The sequence below is a fragment of the Triticum urartu genome, chromosome 6 (assembly GCF_003073215.2).
Source record: "Triticum urartu cultivar G1812 chromosome 6, Tu2.1, whole genome shotgun sequence".
NCBI lineage: Eukaryota > Viridiplantae > Streptophyta > Magnoliopsida > Poales > Poaceae > Triticum > Triticum urartu.
In genome coordinates, this window is record NC_053027.1 from 280,864,353 (window position 1) to 280,882,354 (window position 18,002).

The 18,002-nt window shown below is 42.6% G+C and overlaps 1 long non-coding RNA gene across 10 annotated transcripts; it reads right to left on the bottom strand.

Moving 5' to 3' along the window:
- Nucleotides 1–8,726: 8,726 nt before the first annotated feature.
- Nucleotides 8,727–17,589, bottom strand: LOC125513227. Of its 10 annotated transcripts, none has more exons than XR_007285778.1 (11): nt 17,499–17,589; nt 16,929–17,018; nt 16,302–16,532; nt 15,551–15,623; nt 15,283–15,439; nt 14,711–15,075; nt 13,871–14,270; nt 13,707–13,786; nt 11,752–13,609; nt 10,209–10,342; nt 8,727–8,916 (listed from the first exon to the last, which is right to left on the bottom strand). It is a non-coding gene; the product is annotated as an uncharacterized LOC125513227 (long non-coding RNA). The 10 variants fall into 10 exon arrangements; XR_007285783.1 differs by having other exon boundaries at nt 11,752–11,830; nt 13,319–13,609; nt 13,871–15,075; XR_007285781.1 differs by having other exon boundaries at nt 11,752–11,887; nt 13,319–13,609; nt 13,871–15,075.
- Between the last annotated feature and the right edge of the window lie 413 nt (nt 17,590–18,002).

Below are 18,002 nucleotides of genomic sequence, written 5' to 3' on the forward strand. Positions count from 1 at the left end.
AAGAACGGCAAGCAAGTTGCTACTCAAGAGAAGAAACCCAAACCTGGACCTAAGCCTGAAACTGAGTGCTTCTATTGCAAGCAGACTGGTCACTGGAAGCGGAACTGCCCCAAGTATTTGGCGGATAAGAAGGATGGCAAGGTGAACAAAGGTATATGTGATATACATGTTATTGATGTGTACCTTACTAATGCTCGCAGTAGCACCTGGGTATTTGATACTGGTTCTGTTGCTAATATTTGCAACTCGAAACAGGGACTACGGATTAAGCGAAGATTGGCTAAGGACGAGGTGAGGATGCGCGTGGGAAATGGTTCCAAAGTCGATGTGATCGCAGTCGGCACGCTACCTCTACATCTACCTTCGGGATTAATATTAGACCTGAATAATTGTTATTTGGTGCCAGCGTTGAGCATGAACATTATATCTGGATCTTGTTTGATGCGAGACGGTTATTCATTTAAATCGGAGAATAATGGTTGTTCTATTTATATGAGTAATATCTTTTATGGTCATGCACCCTTGAAGAGTGGTCTATTCTTGTTAAATCTCGATAGTAGTAATACACATATTCATAATGTTGAAGCCAAAAGATGTAGAGTTGATAATGATAGTGCAACTTATTTGTGGCACTGCCGTTTAGGTCATATCAGTGTAAAGCGCATGAAGAAACTCCATACTGATGGACTTTTGGAACCACTTGATTATGAATCACTTGGTACTTGCGAACCGTGCCTCATGGGCAAGATGACCAAAACGCTGTTCTCCGGTACTATGGAGAGAGCAACAGATTTGTTGGAAATCATACATACAGATGTATGTGGTCCGATGAATATTGAGGCTCGTGGCGGATATCGTTATTTTCTCACCTTCACAGATGATTTAAGCAGATATGGGTATATCTACTTAATGAAACATAAGTCTGAAACGTTTGAAAAGTTCAAGGAATTTCAGAGTGAAGTTGAAAATCATCGTAACAAGAAAATAAAGTTTCTATGATCTGATCATGGAGGATACGAGTTTGGTGTACATTTGAAAAATTGTGGAATAGTTTCGCAACTCACGCCACCCGGAACACCACAGCGTAATGGTGTGTCCGAACGTCGTAATCGTACTTTACTGGATATGGTGCGATCTATGATGTCTCTTACTGATTTACCGCTATCGTTTTGGGGATACGCTCTAGAGACGGCCGCATTCACGTTAAATAGGGCACCATCAAAATCCGTTGAGACGACGCCTTATGAACTGTGGTTTGGCAAGAAACCAAAGTTGTCGTTTTTGAAAGTTTGGGGCTGCGATGCTTATGTGAAAAAGCTTCAACCTGATAAGCTCGAACCCAAATCGGAGAAATGTGTCTTCATAGGATATCCAAAGGAGACTATTGGATACACCTTCTATCACAGATCCGAAGGCAAGACTTTTGTTGCTAAATTCGGAAACTTTCTAGAGAAGGAGTTTCTCTCGAAAGAAGTGAGTGGGAGGAAAGTAGAACTTGACGAGGTAACTGTACCTGCTCCCTTATTGGAAAGTAGTACATCACAGAAAACTGTTTTTGTGACACCTACACCAGTTAGTGAGGAAGTTAATGATAATGATCATGAAACTTCAGAACAAGATACTACTGAACCTCGTAGATCAACCAGAGTAAGATCCGTGCCAGAGTGGTACGGTAATCCCGTTCTGGAAGTCATGATGCTAGATCATGATGAACCTACGAACTATGAAGAAGCAATGGTGAGCCCAGATTCCGCAAAGTGGCTTGAAGCCATGAAATCTGAGATGGGATCCATGTATGAGAACAAAGTATGGACTTTGGTTGACTTGCCCGATGATCGGCAAGCAATTGAGAATAAATGGATCTTCAAGAAGAAGACTGACGCTGACGGTAATATTACTGTCTACAAAGCTCGACTTGTCGCAAAAGGTTTTCGGCAAGTTCAAGGGATTGACTACGATGAGACCTTCTCACCCGTAGCGATGCTTAAGTCTGTCCGAATCATGTTAGCAATTGCCGCATTTTATGATTATGAAATTTGGCAGATGGATGTCAAAACTGCATTCCTGAATGGATTTTTGGAAGAAGAGTTGTATATGATGCAACCAGAAGGTTTTGTCGATCCAAAGGGAGCTAGCAAAGTGTGCAAGCTCCAGCGATCCATTTATGGACTGGTGCAAGCCTCTCGGAGTTGGAATAAACGTTTTGATAGTGTGATCAAAGCATTTGGTTTTATGCAGACTTTTGGAGAAGCCTGTATTTACAAGAAAGTGAGTGGGAGCTCTGTAGCATTTCTGATATTATATGTGGATGACATATTACTAATTGGAAATGATGTAGAATTTCTGGACAGCATAAAGGGATATTTGAATAAAAGTTTTTCAATGAAAGACCTCGGTGAAGCTGCTTACATATTAGGCATTAAGATCTATAGAGATAGATCAAAACGCTTAATTGGACTTTCACAAACCACATACCTTGACAAAATTTTGAAGAAGTTCAAAATGGATCAAGCAAAGAAAGGGTTCTTGCCTGTGTTACAAGGTGTGAAGTTGAGTAAGACTCAATGCCCGACCACTGCAGAAGATAGAGAGAATATGAAAGATGTTCCCTATGCATCAGCCATAGGATCTATCATGTATGCAATGCTGTGTACCAGACCTGATGTGTGCCTTGCTATAAGTCTAGCAGGGAGGTACCAAAGTAATCCAGGAGTGGATCACTGGACAGCGGTCAAGAACATCCTGAAATACATGAAAAGGACTAAGGATATGTTTCTCGTATATGGAGGTGACAAAGAGCTCATCGTAAAAGGTTACGTTGATGCAAGCTTTGACACTGATCCGGACGATTCTAAATCGCGAACCGGATACGTGTTTACATTAAATGGTGGAGCTGTAAGTTGGTGCAGTTCTAAACAAAGCGTTGTAGCGGGATCTACATGTGAAGCGGAGTACATAGCTGCTTCGGAAGCAGCAAATGAAGGAGTCTGGATGAAGGAGTTCATATCCGATCTAGGTGTCATACCTAGTGCATCGGGTCCAATGAAAATCTTTTGTGACAATACTGGTGCAATTGCCTTGGCAAAGGAATCCAGATTTCACAAGAGAACCAAGCACATCAAGAGACGCTTCAATTCCATCCGGGATCTAGTCCAGGTGGGAGACATAGAGATTTGCAAGATACATGCGGATCTGAATGTTGCAGACCCGTTGACTAAGCCTCTTCCACGAGCAAAACATGATCAGCACCAAGGCTCCATGGGTGTGAGAATCATTACTGTGTAATCTAGATTATTGACTCTAGTGCAAGTGGGAGACTGAAGGAAATATGCCCTAGAGGCAAAAATAAAGTTATTATTTATTTCCTTATATCATGATAAATGTTTATTATTCATGCTAGAATTGTATTAACCGGAAACATAATACATGTGTGAATACATAGACAAACAAAGTGTCACTATATGCCTCTACTTGACTAGCTCGTTACTCAAAGATGGTTATGTTTCCTAACCATGAACAATGAGTTGTTATTTGATTAACGGGATCACATCATTAAGTGAATGATCTGATTGACATGACCCATTCCATTAGCTTAGCACCCGATCGTTTAGTATGTTGCTATTGCTTTCTTCATGACTTATACATGTTCCTATAACTATGAGATTATGCAACTCCCGTTTGCCGGAGGAACACTTTGGGTGCTACCAAATGTCACAACGTAACTGGGTGATTATAAAGGAGTACTACAGGTGTCTCCAAAGGTACATGTTGGGTTGGCGTATTTCGAGATTAGGATTTGTCACTCCGATTGTCGGAGAGGTATCTCTGGGCCCTCTCGGTAATACACATCACTTAAGCCTTGCAAGCATTGCAACTAATAAGTTAGTTGCGGGATGATGTATTATAGAACGAGTAAACAGACTTGCCGGTAACGAGATTGAACTAGGTATTTGGAATACCGACGATCGAATCTCGGGCAAGTAACATACCGATGACAAAGGGAACGACGTATGTTGTTATGCGGTCTGACCGATAAAGATCTTCGTAGAATATGTAGGAGCCAATATGGGCATCCAGGTCCCGCTATTGGTTATTGACCTGAGACGTGTCTCGGTCATGTCTACATTGTTCTTGAACCCGTAGGGTCCGCACGCTTAAGGTTACGATGACAGTTATATTATGAGTTTATGCATTTTGATGTACCGAAGGTTGTTCGGAGTCCCGGATGTGATCACGGACATGACGAGGAGTCTCGAAATGGTCGAGACATAAAGATTGATATATTGGAAGCCTATGTTTGGATATCGGAAGTGTTCTGGGTGAAATCGGGATTTTACCGGAGTACCGGGAGGTTACCGGAACCCCCCGGGAGCTATATGGGCCTTAGTGGGCTTTAGTGGAAAAGAGAAGGGGCAGACCAAGATGGGCCGCGCGCCTCCCCCCTCCCCTAGTCCTATTAGGACAAGGAGAGGTGGCCGGCCCCCCATCTCTCTTTTCCCCCTCCGCGAATCCTATTCCAACTAGGATTGGGGGGGGGAATCCTACTCCCAGAGGGAGTAGGACTCTCCTGGCGCACCCTCCTTGGCCGGCCAGCCTCCCCCCCCCCTTAGTCCTTTATATACGGAGGCAGGGGCACCCCAGAGACACACAAGTTGATCCACGTGATCTGTTCCTTAGCCGTGTGCGGCGCCCCCAGCCACCATAGTCCTTGATAATATTGTAGCGGAGTTTAGGCGAAGCCCTGCTGCTGTAGTGCATCAAGATCGTCACCACGCCGTCGTGCTGACGGAACTCTTCCCCGACACTTTGCTGGATCGGAGTCCGGGGATCGTCATCGAGCTGAACGTGTGCTAGAACTCGGAGGTGCCGTAGTTTCGGTGCTTGATCGGTCGGATCGTGAAGACGTACGACTACATCAACCAAATGCTTCCGTTGTCGATCTACTAGGTATGTAGATCATACTCTCCCCTCTCGTTGCTATGCATCACATGATCTTGCGTGTGTGTAGGAAATTTTTTGAAATTACTACGAAACCCATCATTATATGCATTTAATGTAGTCCATAATTCAAATTTGAACTACAATCACATGCTCCGGTGAAGCAAATGGGTGTGAAATCATACATGTGTCATTGGGTGCATGTTTAAGTCTTATTTAAGGAATGGGAATGAATTACAAACTTCTCGTCATCCTGAAACATTGAGAATCTCGGTTTTTAAATCCCAGTAAATCAAAAAGTCACCCAAAAACTTGAAACTTGGCATAGTTTCATAACATGGCACATATATGTCGTGGTAAAAAATCGTTCAGTTTGAGAAGAGGCACACACATTAGTAGCCAACGAAGTCCTTTTTGAAACAAAAAACTGACACGTTAATATCGCAAACGGTTGTATTATATTAACCGTGTCGAAATTTAACCATACTCGGTGGCGTGTGTGCAGCTGTTTGATTAGACGGGACGAGCGTGAGAAGTCCGCCGTGCAGGCTCGACGGGACGCATGCGAGCAGTCTGCCGCACAGGTTTGATGGGACGCGTGCATCCTGTCCACCTCACAGGCTCGACGGGACACGTGCGAGCAGCAAGGCCGCCCATGCTCACCTGAAAGCGAGCTCTTTGACCTCCATGCACCAGCCGCCACTCGCCTCGCTCACAACTTCTCCAATAATGGGTTAATTAAAGCACCTAGACGGAGGGTGTTTGCTTGCAATCCCATGGCAGCATTTGCTTTTTTCGTGTTTTCAACTAGTATTCTGCCCTAATTTAAATTGCCACATCGGGCAACGGATAACACGACCACAAATAAAGTGGCAACGGATAATATGACGACAAATTTACAATGGCGCAGATAATAATTGTCTTACATATTCCAGATATTTTAAAATGCCACATGCGGCAAAGCCCGGAAGACACGGGGGCAAGATAAGAAGGAAATTGTAGACAACGATCTGGGTCGCTACTGTCTCTACTCGTCGATGGATCGCCGGGCGGCGAAATCCTCCAGCTCCTTCTTCAATTCCTCATGACTTTGCTTGAAAGCACCCACGGATTCCTCCACCTCCTGCTCGCGCTCGATCCGGAGCTTCCTCAAGCCACCCATCAGTTCCTCGACGATCGCTTTCAGCGTCATCTCCAAGGCACTGCTCTACTCATGCAGCATCTTCCAGCCGGCGGCCTCCTCCTCCTTCTCGGCGACCAACTTGAGGAGCTTCACATTGTCACCCATGAGTTGCTCAACGAGGCCGGTCGCCTTGTCAACCGAGGCATCGCTGATCTTGAGCAGCTTCATCAAGCTGTCGACCAGCTCTTGCTGCGTAGTGACGCCAGCGAGAATGTTGTCATCGCCAGTGAAGGACTTCAGGAACACCGGCTCATCATGATGGCCGACGCCGTGAATGCACTTGTGAGAGCCCCCGCGTTCCCGTGAGAGCTCATTCGAGGGCTCCGCGGCGTGCCGGGACATCTCTGTTGCGGCTGCGGCTTCGTGGCGGGAACTCTCTAGTGCTTCTGCGGCCTTGGTCTTTGCTGCCTGGTTATATGTCCACCCTAAACTCCTCCTACCGGTCATGGCGGAACGACTTGACAAAAAAAACTAGTTTTGTGGGTGATGAGGAGAGAAACTGTGAAGTAATTTTCAAGTGGGTAGTTTTTATAGCCCGGTGCTAAGTGTGAACACATATTATTTTGATAGGTGTGAACAGATTTGCAATTACTTACTGCGAGAAACAAGGTCAAAATTTATTGATGGCAGAAGGTTGATCACGTGGTTGCTCGCCGTTGAGGCGCCCGCGGTGCGCTCTACTCCGGCGTCCCTGCGCACTCTGCTCGCCGTTGAGGCAAAGTTACAATGGAAATGGTTAATATTCTTAATAATTGTCTTACATATTCAGGATAATTTCAAATGCCAAATGCGGCAAGGCCCAGAACACTCACAACCTACATATGCATACAATTATAATAAAATATAAGCTAAAAGGCTGAGCCGGCGGCCTTCCGACGATGGTCTTCTCAGACTCCATGATCAGCATAGCACCCTTGCGACCGTTCACTCCGAGTGTACCGACCCGCCTCTGCCTATGCGGAGCTGCAGGTGCTGGGAGGCTCTTGGGCCTGCTAGGCCTCTTCCAGAAGAGCTTGACAGCATGCAATCGTGCGCATGACAACTTCGCGGAATCGCTCCATTTCCATGTCTCAGGCCTGGTAGCAAATTTCGTCGATCAACTGCATCCTCAAGATATCACGTTGGCGATGTTCTACTTCGTCGAGGACGTCAACTCCACCAAGGATGCGCTCGAGCCTAGCCACCACATCATCGAGATCAAGGTTGACATGGCCGCCGCGGGCAATGATGAAGCTGCATGCTGCCTTTGTCTTGACTGAATCGCAGAGGTCCTCTGCCCATTCCTTGCGGGGCATCAAGCTCTCGATGAGCACTAGTGACGGTGGTTCTTCGGGTGGGTCGTCGATCATGCCGCCGAGCAGCTCTGGATCTTTTGCATGGTGGATGGCAAACTGCTCATCACACCTCCTCTCCAATATGTCGATTGTGCTCCCAAGGACTATGACGCCGATATCGCTATCGATGGGCTATGGTGCCTGCACCGGCCGATGAAGCTCTTGCTCCCCGACCTGCTCCGGCTCGTTCTCCTCGCTGAAGATGTAACGCGAGTAGGCGTCGACGTCGAAGCTTTGGTCGTTGCCTGGCATGCTTGGAATAACTAATGGTAGATGTGTGAGGACTAGATCTTCGCAGAGTGTCGCGGCGGTGCGTTGCTGTCTGGGTTATATGTAGCAAGCCGTTAGCTGGTGGCAGGAAACCGGTGAGGGAATAGGCGTGGATTTTACAATTCACCCATGTGGAGCACGGGAAGCATTCGCTGGAGCGCGGGAAGACTAAGTGGAGCACACACAGCCCGAATATCGTACCTGGTGCCATGTGTTATTTATCACACAAGTGTTAACATAAGGAAATGCATGTGTAACTTACTAATCATCGCACACGAGTACCCGCAGACGCATTGTGTGCGATACTCCTAGCCACCGCAAGCAACTAGTTTGCATTTTCCAAAGTTTTTTGTACACACAAAATCGCACACGTACTAACTGTATTAACAGTCTGTGTTGTAAATTCTCATCGCAAGCAGTTCATCCGAGTCGGCTATTTGCCACGTATCACACACATCTTGTTAAGTTGAACCATTTCTGTTGCGTTCGCTAATCGAAAACAGTTCATCCGAGTGAACCGTATGCCCTATATCACACACACATTGATCTGGCTAACCGTTTACGTTGCACTCCCTAATAGCAAACGGTTCATCGAAGCGAACTGTATGCCATATATCGCACACACATTAATATGGCTGCCCGTTTCTGTTGTTCTGCCTCATCGCAAACAGTTTGAACGGTTTAACCGTGTGCCCTGCATCACACACGCAACTAAAATCTAAACTGTGTTTGATGCATCCTCCATTGCAAACATTTTGATGCTTTTTGACAGTTTTTTACATCCCCGTTTGTGATTAATGCATCGCACATTGTTTCGTCAAAGGGTCTGTGATCATAGTGTTGCGTTAGCAGCATCCTGCAGTAGTAAACCTGCCTTGCAGGAAATATTTAACTTTATTCAAATTATAGAAGAGAGTCTCCCACAAGCTTGGCGGAGGCTTTGCCAATTACTTAATGCTTTGCCTGATCATCCTATTAAGAAAAATGAAATACTTGATATCTTCTATAATTGACTAACCGATGTTTCTAGGAATTTCCTAGATAGTTGTGTTGATTGTGTTTTCATGGAACGAACTATTGGACACGTTGAATAATTATTGAATAATACATTGAAAAATTATGATGATTGGACTCTTCCTAAACCACCAGCTAAACCCACTCCAAAGAAGAGGGGTATATTATATCTCAGTCCTGAAAATATGCAAGAGGCAAAGAAATCTATGAAGGAAAAAAGTATTAAAGCTGAGGATGTTACAAATTTAAATCTTATTGAAGAAATACATGGGCTTATTACACCACCACTGCCTAAGGCGGTAGAGGTAAATTCTCTAATGAAGTTCAATGATAATGGCAATCCTCACAATATGCATCCTAGCCAATGCCTTTATGAGTTTAAAAACTATATTAGAAAACAAGATCACTTCAATGCAAATGTTATGAAATAGTTGAAATACAATTCTGATATGACTGCTCACTTGAGTGACTTGTTATTTAGAATCTCAAATGATGTTGGTGTTAGAAAGCATGTTTCTATGATACACACCTAGTTAGAACAAGTTGCTAAATTTCAAAAAGAATTGCTTGATGAAATGGATAATAATAATATACATGAATTTGTTGTTAGAGTTGCAACTAGAGGAGGTAAAATGACTTAGGAACCACTTTATCCCGAGGGACACCCAAAAAGAATTGTACATGATTCACAAAGAGCTAACACTAGTGCACCTAGTTCTAAAAAGAAACAGGAGGAAGAAAAATGATAAAACTATGCATGCTTCTAGTGAACCTGAAATAGAGAAACCTCCTGATAATGATAATAAAACTTCTATCTCTGATACTGAAACTCAGTCCGGTAATGAACATTCACCTTGTGATAATAAAAAAGATAATGCTGATGTTTATGAAGACTCTCAACCTAATAATAATAAAGAACCAGACAATGATGTTGAGATAGAACCACCTATTGATCTTGATAACCCCCAACCTAAGAATAAAAGGTATGATAAAAATGACTTTGTTGCTAGAAGACACTGTAAGGAAAGAGAACCGTGGGTTCAAAAACCTATGCCCTTTCCACCCAAGTCAACTAAAAAGAATGATGATGAAGAATTTAAACGCTTTGCTGAAATGCTGCGGCCAATTTTTTTGCGTACTCGCTTGACTGATATCTTAAAAATGCCTCCTTATGCAAAATATATGAAAGACATCATCACTAATAAGAGAAAAATACCGGAAGCTGAAATCTCCACTATGCTTGCTAATATATACTTTTAAAGATGGAGTTCCTAAAAAACTTGGAGATCCAGGAATACCAACTATACCTTGCTCCATCAAAAAGAATTATGTGAAAACTGATTTGTGTGATTTAGGAGTTGGTGTTGGTGTTAGTGTTATGCCTTTCTATTTATATAGAAGACTTGATTTGAATAAATCCACACCTACTGAAATATCTTTGCAAATGGCTGATAAATTAACTGTCATACCTATCAGTATTTGTGAGGATGTGCATGTTGTTGTTGCTAATATTACTATTTTGACTGACTTTGTTATACTTGAGATGCCCGAGGACGACAACATGTCGATTATCCTTGGTAGACCTTCTTGAATACTGCAAGGGCTGTTATTGATTGCAATAAAAACAAAGTCACTTTTCATATCAATGGTAATGAGCATATGGTGCATTTTCTGAAAAAACAATTCCAAGTGAATGGTATTAATGTTATTGAAAAAACTCCAACAATCACTATTGGAAGTTTTCAAATACCTCTACCTACTGTCAAAAAAAAAATATGAAATGCTTATTGTTGGGGCATTCATATCCACATTGAGGTAACTTAGTTATTCACGAAAGTTCTTCGGTTTCATGCTAATTGAAAGTGATTGTTAATAAGACTTGATCGACCTTATTAATGAATCATTTTTTAGCGATATAAAGTCAATGAATTTAATAAGCACTACCTTCTGCCCTACTTTTTGTTTTTTGTTTTTATTAGTTAAATAAAATAAAATGCCATGTTTTGTCTATTTTGTGATTTTCTCAGGCAATAAAAATGACCCAAAAATAAAAGTTCTCAAAATACAATGAAAATTTAATATGATTTTTTCTGAATTTTTGGTGCAAATAACATCAGGGGGAGGTGCACCAGGTGGGCACAACCCACTTGGGCACGCCAGAACCCCTGGGCGTGCCCTGGTGGGTAGTGGTCCCCACGTGGGCCCCCTCACTTATCTCTTTACACCACATCATCACCTACCTCCGAAAAAAAATCCCCATAGCTCTCTCTCTCGTGTTCTTGCTCTCAAGCCCGCAGATTTCGATCTCTTTGCTCGAAGCTCCGTTTCTGAAACTATTTCGAGGGATTGTTGCTTGGTATGTAACTCCACTGTTTGTCCAATTAGTTTTTGTTTTAGTGGTTTATATTTTGAATAATTAGCTACTTTTGGTGTTGCTGTAGATGAACTTGCATGTTAAATTCTTAGAGTTCTAAGTAGTTTGAATGCTTGCTATGGTCTCTATGTATCCCTATGAGTAGTTGATATTATTTTTGTGAAGTTTTGTCGAGAAAATTTTATGGGCTAATAAATTTCAGAATTTTTGTTCATAGGAAAACCATGAATATCTTTAGGAAGTTTGGCTCCAAGAACTCCAAGGGTGTTATTCGAGAGTCATCTGACAGTGACCTCCATCCTGGGAGGTTGGCGGAAGTACGGCCGTGCGAATGACCGCACACCCAGTTCGTGGAAGAAGCTGGAATCCTTCAGGAGTTCACACAACTAGTGGACCCGTTGCGCCAAATGGCGCAGAGGCACACTAAATCCATGTCTGGGATGAAACAACCATCCATGGTTTAATCCCCTTTAATAGAAAACATGGTGGATTGTTGTCTACAATGAGATGTATATAGACATTTTAATTTGATAGCACAAAATATTCGCTACCATGTTCGCATTGAAAATATTTGCATTTTTCAGTGACTGTGTGTTGGAGCAAAAAATACATAAGCTTTTGTTTAAAAATATATGTACCTTTAAAGTGATCACTGGAAAAAGGATCTCACTTGTACCAACAGAACATGATGTGGTCCATAAACATACTAAATGTCCTCTGAATTCATTGGTTCAAATATCATGGCTCCACAGGATGGTCATGCAAAAAAAAACACTACTTCATGAGACTTAGCAGCAAACATGCAATGCACAAAAATGATCAAATGGTTAATAAACCTGCCATTCGTCCTGAAGCTAGTTCGGTAAGAAAGAACATTTAGCGAAGTAAGATGGAGATTTTCTAAGCTTGTGGCAAGCATGCAATGTGTAGGACTGGATAAATCATTAATGGTGTTTTGGGGAACAATAGAAGTAAGCACTCATCGTCCATTCCGAATAAAAACTTCGCATTATCAAAAATCCATAATCAAGAAATGCAAAATAGATGCCACACCTCAACATAAATCTTGCTCGGTAGGGAATACATGAACTATCCATTTTGTTGTAAAACAAAATAACTGACATGACGTCATACATATCTTTCTTCATTTTATCCAAGAACTTGGTGGCAGTAATCCACTCCTTCCAATCGAAGAAAAATGTAAAGGAAAAAAGAAGATGAGGCAGTATGTACCCTTGCCACTGGCTAGGAGAATCTCAGCATAGGAACAAGAGAAGTTTGAGATATAATCCAACTGGGGCAGTAAAGAGAATACCAATCTAGCCTAGCACTACACAGAAGAAAGAGGTGGCACTGATCATGCTTCATGACAAAATGATCCATAATTCTTTCTTGAACATCGTGTAACAAAAAGTAGGACATGAGAAAGTAATAACATTTTAGGTGAAAGGCTGAATATGTTTAGGCTGGATAAAAAAGAAAAGTCCCACTGAGAAGAGCTGCTTCTCATAAAGATCTAAACAAATCCCAACCAACTTGATGGTCTGTCCTAAAATATTCTACCTTTTCATGATAAGCAGGTTAATCGTGCACAAACAAGATAATTGATATTCCAACAAACGACAGCTAGCTTTCAACTACACAAGATCCCTGTAGTTCTAGTTTTGGTTGCAAGGCTGTCACAAGATCCCTGCAGTTTTAGTTTTGGTTTGGTTGCAAGGCTGTTAGACTTATACTAATTTCAGAAGTTCAGATATAGTAAAATTCGTACAAAACAGAACATCTGAACTGCACAAGAACTCTGTAGTTTTAGATCATATAAAAACAAAGCACAATAGGACTATCCCTGAAAATGAAGTACAGAAGGGTCATTTTCTGAACGATACAAGTACTATGCTTCTTATCAAATTAGCCACTGTAAGCTCTCAGTTCACCGGTAGAGAAAAGGTTAATTTATCCTTTATGGTACACATATCATATTGTATATGCAATAGTCTATGCTTTAAGTCAAACATTTATCATTCATCATAACAAAAGATTCACATCTAGTATGTTCATTTATGTTCCATAATGGATTGCAAACTAAGAGTCGTTATAAAGAATTTGTAGGCATCAAAGAGGGAAAGTTGTACCACCAATTATCAAAACCACTTAAATGAGGTCACCAAGGTGGGAAGGGAGGGAGGGAGGGAAGGAGAGAGATACCATTTTGCTGGGCTAACAGCAGGTTGATAATAGGTGGAGGCATTGGGATTCCAGGAAGCACCGCCTCCCAGTACACCTTTAGTATCTCCTCAGAGTTTGGCATCGCCGTTGTGACCGCATCGGCGAAACTCACAAGCCAGACCCCCTCTCCTCCAGTGACCCGCGTGCATCAGAGAAGACGGGTAATTTTCAGGAGCGAGAGGTTGGGTATATTATACAAAACACTACTGTAACATGTGAGTAGGAACAGGATGACCCCAGGTTGCAATCAAGAACCACCGAATTAAGAATCTACAATGAGTAAAAGAAATTACATACTGAGAAACCCCAACAATTAGGCAATCCATTCCCAGACATGATTAATTCACAAGCCCAATTAGCATTATACCTCACAGCCGGAACAGTGGTGGTTGCAACACTTCTATATGCTAGCACAGAGCATCCAACTCTCAGTCCGCACTCCGCACCCTGTATCCACCCGAGCAGAACCAGGTCAAACAAATGAAGAATGGAAAAAAGAGAAAACTTCGAACATGCTGCAAGAGCTGGTACCGAGACGAGGAGTCGAGTGTGGATATGTCGACTGAGAGCTCGTGCACCAGCTGCAGTCGTCGTCAGCTACCCGCTGAGGCCGCCGTATGAGCCGGCTGTCGTCGAATCATGAAAGAGGGTGTCGAGTGTGACCGTCGTTGTGTCACCTCGGGAAGCCGACGAGGCCGGCATCGAGTGCCAGGTGAGACCAGATCCCATGAGGCGTGCGCAACCGAGCTCCGGGCAACCGCTCCCCCATAGCCAAACTCGCGACGCGTGCGCAGTCTGAAGCTCCGGGGTAGCCGCTCCCCTACAGCCGACCTCGCTGCTCTAAACATGCCATGTCAGCCTCTTGACCCTCCCCAGCTTGCCAACCCTCGATGTGAAGAACCCACCGCTCCTGATATCCCGCGGCGATGACCTGCACTGATCTAGAACCATCACACACGGCGGCGCGAATCCAGAACGTGGCGAAGCAGATGACGGAGCCAGCGTGCGAAGCCTCGATCCACTCCTTTCGTATGCTGGCCTTGCTCGCGTTGCTCCTCGAGAAACATGTTGTGAGGTAGGGCTGCCGGGAGGCCAGCGGCCGGAGACAAGGCGGTGGAGGAGACGAAGCAGCGAGACGAGAAGGCAGATCGGTGGCTAGGGAGGAGAAAGGAGGAGAGAGGGAAGGAGGGGGTGCACGGCTTGGGACGGGAGGGAACACTGTCTTCGCTGCACGTTCAGCGCTGCATCAAAAGCAAACACCCACACCCAGCCGCAGGACCCGGCATGGCGCACGACACGACGCACGACCCACGACCCGGCTCTCTCCAACCCCAGATGATACACGAGCGAGAACAAAGGCAAGGCACATACCCGTGGGACCAGCAGCCAACTCGGCCCACCAGTCATAGTGCGAAAAGGCAGCAACGTGTGAGCATGTGTCAGTCCATCTCTTAACCACCGCAGATGATGCACGCATGGTGCATGCTTTTTGACTTCCCATGCGTTCGCTCGCACGGTTGGAGAGAGGGCTCAGCACCGGGTGGGATCCCTTTCTTACCGTCTTGTTCGCCTGCTCCTTTACTACCACTAGTAAGCTTGCACGTGCAATGCACGTCTCATTTGACTTAAAATTTTGAATATGCAAAGCTTCAGTAAATTCCAATCCATATATAGCTACTTGTAATTCACTCTGCAATGATTTGTACCATCTTCAATATGCTCTGCGAGTTTGAAACCTGATAGGATCCACTACTTCAGAAATCACAAACTTATATAAAGAAGCTATAGTACCGATTGTGTACTCTCGAGAAAACAAACTTGCGTAAAGCTTATATCGACATTAAATCAATTGACATAAATTCTTTGTTGATAAATCAATAGAAACCTATTTAATATCATACGCTTATAGGGGGGGTACCAGATCAGTATCAAAGGCAACTTACCTCTTTTCTGGTCTAATGCACATATGCTTGTACCAATGACTGCTACCACATATATAAGCATATATATTGTGCGATGCTTAGAAGGGGCGTGCTTTCAAATTCCCAAGGAGAAGAGCACTTATATAGTCCGTCAAATCGGGTCAACAATTCAACATGCCTGTAGATATCGAGTGATGTGAGTTGACTATAGACAAATAGCTAAATAAAGGAGATGAGGAAATTAATATTAGTAGTGTAATGAACTTCATACTGACTGCAAGTCACGTACATGTAGTCAAGTTGAAGCAGAAATCATTTTTCTTGGAACATAATTTGGTAGCACTTCATCATTGCCATGAAACCTGTAATTTCAAATGTCAGTCTTCAGATACATAATTGTTAATTTAAGTCTTAACTGAATCTCTGCAAGCAAGCATGATGGTTTTAGCATCAGATACATAAAGATTAGGATAACCTGGCATACAAATCACCTCAAATTAGGGTATACCAGGTTTGCAAAATTCACAGTTGTAGCACGGTACTATATAGTATAGTGAGTAGCTTGTGCTTCAGGCCACCGACACACAACATACTGGAAACAGTAATACCCATCTGATGACTTGTACCGGTGAAATGATGCAAAGAATAAGGTGAAGAGAGCATAGAGAGAAGGTCAGACAACATGTGATTACGACCGACTCCATTTGGTAAAGGAAATAGAGGATCCCTGCCCCCATCTAGAACCATCCATTATATAGTTTTAGTGTTCAAGTACGTTATTAAACCTTCCAATATGGATTAGACGACATCATCAGCAACCTGTCGTATGTCCATCGGAAGTATCAATTGGACTACTCTGAATGGGAAAGATAAAAATCCCCAAGGGTTAAATACCGGCGAACAAAATAATATCATAACAAAAAAAATTATAAGACATGCAAAACCACTACAATTTTCAAAGTATATAGCTAAATTCACTTTCATTTTTCACTTCTGTACGTATGCAAAAATGTAATAAGGGTTTTACAGACTTGTGGTACCTCTTTTAGTTTTTTTAGTGATGCGTCCTCAAAAGTATAGCAATTAAGAAAAGGCCGGCATGCCTGCAGTGGCGGAGGCGGGATTAGTGGGATTAGGATGTTGGGGAGGGCCGGTTGGAGCAGAAAACAAGGCAAATGCTGCATTGTTCATGTGTTTATTATGAACAAATCCATAGTATTGGGAGGGGGGCAGGGCCCCTTGCTGGTCATGTGTTCATCGCCACACAATGCCTGCAAATAAGAACAAAATTTTTTCTCACTACAATGACTTTGATAGTTAAATTTATCAGTACACATTTAACTGGGAATAGAAATATTTTAGATGATGTACTCCTAATCCCTCATTCGAACGGTTGATTACTTCATATGTTGACGAACCAAAAAAATGATAGGGGCACATACATACTCTTAAGTCAATTTATAAACCTTGATGGAGAAGGAGATGTTAACAAATAGACTGATATTTGTCAGTTGTGACTGAAATTAGGTAATTCATAAAAGGATAAACTCTAAAAATTAGCAGAAAAGAGGAATATGGAACATTAGCATGGAGTTTTATAGTCGGAGATCTGATGGTGTAGATGACCATTGTTGAATTGTAGTTTGATCTATACCCTAACCACACACATAGTAAAGGTGGCAGTGGCTCCAGCGTCCACGAAGGCAGTGAAACTGGGACTCCGAAATATCCTTGTTTCCTTGTTCTGTGTTCAAGGGCTGCTCGAAAGGGTGGTATTTCAACAATTAGACAATAGCTAGCTGATTCATATCAACTCATAGCACGACAATAAAAGGCGATAAAAAACAGCAAACAAGAAAATGACATCTAAACGCTACACCACTCAAACAAATGCTTTTTTTGGTATTCCAAACTGCAAGACTACAATGAACCTTGTACCCATCTGTTTATAAATAAGCATTTGTAGCTAATAATGGATCGATCAAACTGTGATAGAGAAACAAAATTGCATACAGAGTTGTAGCAAGGAACCAAAATCAAAGGGGTTCCTAACCCGGGTTGGGGAAACCTATCAAACTTGCAATCTGAGCAAGCTAAAAAGGCGATGAAATAAATCCTCTCACCTAAAGTAAGGAGGAAGCTTGCATGTGGTTGACAGTGAGGTGCAGAGGTTGAGGTTGTTGAACCAATCACACATGCAAAATTCAGGATTTTCTATTTCCTTGTGAGACACATACCTTGAATAATGAAAGAATGACATCGCAAGACACTGGACAATACATTTCAATTTAGCATCTAGAAATTGTTCTCCCGGTGGAAAACCTACAAGCATAGAAATATAGGACATCGTGGTGAAGAATTTGAATAATATTCTTACTGAAGTACAGTGAGAGCAAAACATAGCACACAAAGCGTAAATAGAAGACCTCAATATTTCAGCATGAGTATTAAACTATTAATGGTAAATACAAATGAACAGTTTTGCATTTCATTGAAGATGCTCTAGCCATAGGGTGAAATTCATTTGAAAAATCTGAAAACACACATTTGTTAACCATTGCCTTCGGAACTGAACACACACATCCAAAACACCTGAAATCTGGTTTCCATGATTCTTTGTGGTACACAGCTAAATTGTAAACTTATTAATATATTTCGTTGCTTATTTGGTTCTACAAAGAAAATTTTGGATACTATTGAGAACATCAGCACTATAAGCCTGTGATGCATACTGTCTATAT